This window comes from Mirounga leonina, unplaced genomic scaffold, assembly GCF_011800145.1.
Source record: "Mirounga leonina isolate KUSES-001 unplaced genomic scaffold, KU_Mleo_1.0 Mir_154, whole genome shotgun sequence".
In the NCBI taxonomy this organism is placed as follows: domain Eukaryota; kingdom Metazoa; phylum Chordata; class Mammalia; order Carnivora; family Phocidae; genus Mirounga; species Mirounga leonina.
Window position 1 is genome coordinate 35,130,768 of NW_023270389.1, and position 5,948 is coordinate 35,136,715.

The window sequence follows — 5,948 nt, forward strand, 5'->3', positions numbered from 1 at the left end:
GATTTGCCTTTTTCTGTTTGACGCTTTCTTAAACTAAGGCATACGTGTCATTGCTTGAGAACTGGTTATGAGAAATTGGAATACTTCTTGCTGCTGAATATCATAATTTTGGATCACACAGGTTTTGCAAAAACTATTACTTTTCTCCAGCCAAACTTTTTTAAACCTTAAACATTCTATTTTTATTCAATCTAGAAGAGTACATTCACTGATCTTTCTATTTTTATTCAACCTAGAAGAGTACATTCACTGATCTTTCTTTAATTCATAATAGTAAATGTTTTATTTAAAATATACACTTAAAATCACATTATTTAAAATAACATTAATCTCTACTCTGTTTCAAGAATTTTGTGAAACTCTTGGTGTTGAAATAGCCATCTTTAATATCACTGTCTTCATTATTACTGTAGTCATTTTGTAAGTCGTATAACAGCTAAAATGACAGGGAAGTTGGACTTTTAAAAACATTTTTATCTTGAAATATTCCCATAAAAATTACAAGTATCGAACCTAAGCCATTTGAGAATAAGTTGCTAACGTGATGGGCCTTATCACTCATAAAAGTTACCCCTGAATTTAGTGTGTATTGCCTATAAACAAGGACCTATTTCTGTGTAACCAAAAAAACAAATATCAAATCTAGACATTGCCATTAATACCTATTGCCATCTAATCCTCATACCCTATTTGCCAGATGTCCCAATAACGTCCTCTGTAGCAAAAGGATACAGGTTAGAATTACATACTGCCTTTAATTGTCACATCTCTGTAGTGTCCTTTATTCTGGAAAAGTACCCCAGCTTTTCACTGGCTTTCTTGACCTTGACACTTTTGAAGATAACAGGCAATTTATTTTTGGATAATGTTTCCCTTTGATAGGTTTAGTTTATGCATCGTTGGCGGGAACACTGATGTACTGCTGTGTCCTCCTCACTGCATCTCCTCAGGTGGCACACACTGTCCCCTTGCCCCAACACTGATGATGCTAACTGACCACTGGTTTTTCTTTTGTTTTTGCTTAATTTTTTTTTAAGGTTTTATTTTTAAGTAATCTCTATATCCAGTGTGGGACTCGAACTCACAACCCCAATATCAAGAGGCGCATGCTCTACCGACCGAGCCAGCCACTTGTTTGAGGCAGTGTTTTGCCAGGCTTTTCCCGTATGGAGTTCCTCTTTTCCTCTTTATTAATTTATGTCAGTATGGACTTGTAGTTTCACCTTCTATTTAGTGGGTTATAATCCATTACAATCGGTGTGGACATGTATACACACACAGCATCTAAATTTTATTTCTGGATCCATGTACTGAAAACCATGAATTCACACCACACCTCTGATTCCAGTCTGACACCACAGGATACCTTCTAGTTTTCTCTGTAGTTGTAACTCCTCAGATAGTGAGACATGTGGCTCCCATTATCCTCAGTGGAACAACCCATAATTGGTACAGATTTTCTTTTACTTGGACACACTTAAAATTGCTTATCAAAAAAAAAGTAAAATCATTTTTGGGGTAATCTTCCTGCTGAATATTTAAATAGGCATTTTTATTTCTCTCTACTCAACGTGGAACTGTTCATTCCATATACAGCTGGGTTCCTAAAGTTCCGAAAATTGAGGTGACAGTCAAGCTGGCCAAACCCATGCTACCAAGGACTTTTTATATTCATAGAGTGTCCTGTGGTTATTGGCCTGCTTGTGCTCTTGTTTACCATAGAGCCTGTAGATAATGAGAAAAATGAGTTCACTTGCCTAGTTCAGAGATAGGAGGAAGAAGGGGACCCCCTCTTCTGTTTCCATGTTCATTACCCTGTGCATTGTAGCTGATTTCATCGCTCGCATTATCACTGTTCACAAGACTCCCAGATCTCCAACTTCTCTGGATCTCTACACATGTGTGAACCTGGATTTCAAGTCCATGATGGAATCTACATTGTATTTAGCATCTCTAGTGATTTTAGTGCTGGCATATAGCCAGCCAACTGCTTTTCGCCTGTAAGAACAATGAGGATTTCAAGTGTGTGAACAAAGTACGCTTTTGTTCCTGGCTCAGCACCTGCAAAAGAAGGTAAGCCTCAGCAGTTGGCCCTGGCTCCTGAGTTGATTGCAAAGAGTTGATTCTCTGGAATGGTTTCATTAAAAGGATGCCTTAACATTGGGTCTCTCACATACACAAAATAAGGGAGAGAAGAGAGTCTATTGGACTATGGATAATAATGCCTGAGCTGGAATTACATAGTATCTTGATTATTTTTTTTAAAGATTTTATTTATTTATTTGTCAGAGAGAGAGCAAACGAACACAAGCAGGGGGAGCAGGCAGAGGGAGAAGCAGGCTTCCTGCTGAGCAAGGAGCCCGATGTGGGACTCAATCCCAGGACCCTGGGATTATGTCCTGAGCCTAAGGCTTAACCGACTGAGCCATCCAGGTGTCCCTATCTTGATGTTTCTTAGCAAGGCTCATTTGCAGCAAGCAAGTGCCTATCTGGTGTCTATAGCAAATTGATAAAAGAGGGGCACCTGGGTGGCTCAATCCGTTAAGTGGCTGCCTTTGGCTTGGGTCATGATCTTGGGGTCCTGGGATCGAGCTCCACATAGGACTCCCTGCTCCGTGGGGAGTCTGCTTCTCCCTCTGCCCCTCCCCCCTCCCCCACTTGTGCTCTCTCTCTCTCTCTCAAATAAGTAAATAAAAATCTTTAAAAAAAAAAAGAAAATTGATAAAAGAATGATCTTAATCCTGGGAAGAGGTGGACTTACAAGGTTGGGAAAGGAACTTTACCCAGAAAATAAGACTTAAAGTTTTCCTTCCCCATGGTAATAACAACTAGCTTAGCACTTTTTTTTTTTTTGAGGGGAAAAAAAGCTTTGAATCATGAATGCTTTATACAGCTGGTTGCACCATGTGCAATATTCAAAAAGCAAGAACTAGCTAATCATAGAGAACCAGCAGCTAAACAGCCCTCTGCTGGCTCCCAAAGGGCTTATAATTGGTGCAGATGGCCCCGGCGGGATGGGGAGTGTGTCCCTGCTGACTCCTTGCACCCCAGAGGGCCAGAGGGGACTCATGAAGGGTCTTGGCCCTGATTGTGCCCTCGTGGGAACAAGGAGCCAGGCTGCTGAGGGTGGAGGGGGAAGGCAAGTGGTGTGGGAGCCTGCTGGCTGCCTTCTGCCCAGCCTTCCCAAGGCCACATGAGCACATCTGGGTCGCAGAGTTTAGATTTGATGAGTCGGCCTCAAGATGAGAGAAGGCCTGGAGTGAGAGAACCAGAGTTGGAAGTTCTTTATAATCATCTGAAGAGCTTCACTGTGGAACCTGCAGGTGGCTGTGAGGTGCCAGCCCCTTGCCGAAGAGGAGAGGGATGGCAGTGCATCGACTTCACCTTTCAGGGAGCATCCTCCGAGGGGGCACAGCCTTCACAGCTAGCCTGCCCCTCCTTCCACCCCCGTCCTTCCAGTCTCTTCCCCAATTTCTCTGTCTTTAAAGACTTACGGTAGTGATGTTCATTATCAATTTTCTACTCCAAACTTCTCATTGAAAACTTTTCTGGAAGCCTAGCTAAATAGAATTCTAAACAAATTTCAGTCAGTTTTTCATTAGAGTCAGTGAATTGGGAGTACATACACAGATAATCCAAAGTTGATGTAATCTTTGGAAGGCGGAAGAGAGGAGAGCTCTCCTTTCCTCTGGGCCCTTCCACTCCCTCCCTGGTGAACCCCACCATGTTCGGCTGACAGAGGAAAGTGTGTTTCTGTCTAAAAGCTTAACAGTTCTTCCTCCTATACCATATGCTCTCGTCAGAGTTGCAATAAAATTCTCAGCATTTTCTGTCCTGTTTCTGAAACTGAACACGTGGTTCTGTCCCCTCATCAAGTTTGCTTTGTTTCTGTTTCCCTTCTGTGAGGACTCTGCTTTCTTCAGATGTGGGAAGGAGTCGCCTCTGCTCGCCTTGCACGTATTTCAATGTACTTCCTGGGTTCCCCTTACCTCTCTGGCCACAACGCCATTATTTCTGTGGGAGGCGAGGGCACAAGAAAGAACAGAGCCCCGGGCTGGCCCTCTCAAAAGCGAGGGTCCCGTGCTCCACGAAGGAGTCCGGGCTTGTTGGCTCCACACGGAGAAACCCGCCCGTGGCTGGGACAGACAGCTGCACTTGCTTGTCCTCATGACAGCCCCTCGCATCAGGCGAGGGATGACACATTCCAGGGCTGCTCCTGGCCACGCGGGTGTGGTCTTCAGTCTTGGGCCCCTGCAGCTGGCTGTGACCAGGTGGGACCTAGCTGCGGTTGACAGGGAAGGAAGGCAGTTTGCCGCTTGGCTGACTTGGAAGCTGCCCTGAATTACTGCCCATCTGTTCTCCCAACTGAGCCAGGGCCAATGCTGTCTACCTCTTGCCAACCCAGGGAATGACATGTAGACCAGTGTGTCCTGCAGCCCTCGTCCTGCCTGCCCTCTGCAGTCTCCAGTGGGACTCCCTGCAGAGAGATGGCCCTGGGCCCACCGCTGGTGTTTGCCCACAGAATGCTTCTGCTTTTTGCGTTCTCCATTTTTCAAAGCCGGCCCTGAGTGGGGTGCTGAGACTGATGTCACCACCGACCTACTGGGGCTCTGCATGGGTCCCCCTACCCCTTTTCAGCCTTCTCCTCTTCATAAAATAGGTAACAATCCCGCTGTCCTGACAGAGGGGCATGAGAGGAAGTGGAAGAGGCTGCTGTTTGCCCTGTAGTCCCCTCCTCCTTCCTAGTAACAGGACCCTGAATTTTATTGGGGTGACAGTGCCCAGCTAAAACCATTTCCCAGTCCCCCTTGCAGGTGTGGCCAGGGAAACGAGCACTCACCATTGCTCATTTGAGAAAAGCTTTTTTTTTTTTTTTTTTTTTTTAAGATTTTTATTTATTTGGGGCGCCTGGGTGGCTCATTCGTTAAGCGTCTGTCTTCGGCTCAGGTCATGATCCCAGGGTCCTGGGATGGAGCCACACGTCAGGCTCCCTGCTCCGCGGGAAGCCTGCTTCTCCCTTTCCCACTCCCCCTGCTTGTGTGCGCGCTCTCGCTGTGTCTTGCTCTGTCAAATAAATAAATAAAATCTTTTAAAAAAAAGATGTTTATTTATTTATTAGAGCATGAGCAGGGGGAGGGGCAGAGGGAGAGGGAGAAGCAGGCTCCCTGCTGAGCAGGAAAGCCCACGGAGGGATTGGGGGGCTCGATGCCAAGACCCTGGGATCATGACCTGAGCCAAAAGCAGATGCTTAACCGACTGAGCCACCCAGGCCCCCCGTGAGGAGAGCTCTTTAAGAGTGAGAGGAACACCCCTTTGCCTCTTACTCTTCCCTTTTTCCTACCTGGAACACAGAAGTGATGGCTGAAGCTCTGGAGGGTGGCATTTTGCCCCAAAGATGGTGGAGCAGAAAGAGAGTGGCCTAGTTCTCTGGTCACATTCTGGAGGTGCCATACCAGTTCTGTGTGGCCTCGCTTTGCTCTTTTAGGTGAAAACCTAAATCCCTAATTTGTTTAAGCTTCTGAGGCCAGGCCTCTATTATTAGCAATTCCTAACCGATACGGAGGACAAAAATGGGATCACAGAGTCCTGAAGTCCAGAGACTTTGCCCTTTCTTTCTTCTGTTCTCTGCAGGATCCAGCGTAGGGGCTGTACTTGAGGGTTGATGCCTGGCCATTGATGACAGTGGGGAGTGAGCACTGACGTACCATCCCCTGCAGTCCACACTGGATCCATAAGAAGGAGGGAGGACAAGGGTCTTCTCATACCATTTTATGGAAACTGTAGCAGAAAAATAATTGGCAAGAAAACAGACTTCAACTCTGAAAGCTGGTGACCACCTGCCTTTTATCTGTTCTGCTGTGTTTCAAGGTACAATTAGGTGATGAATCCGGATCCCCAGTTGGTTGGGAACTCAGAGGTCTTGTGACCCAGTCTGCCACTTGACCCAT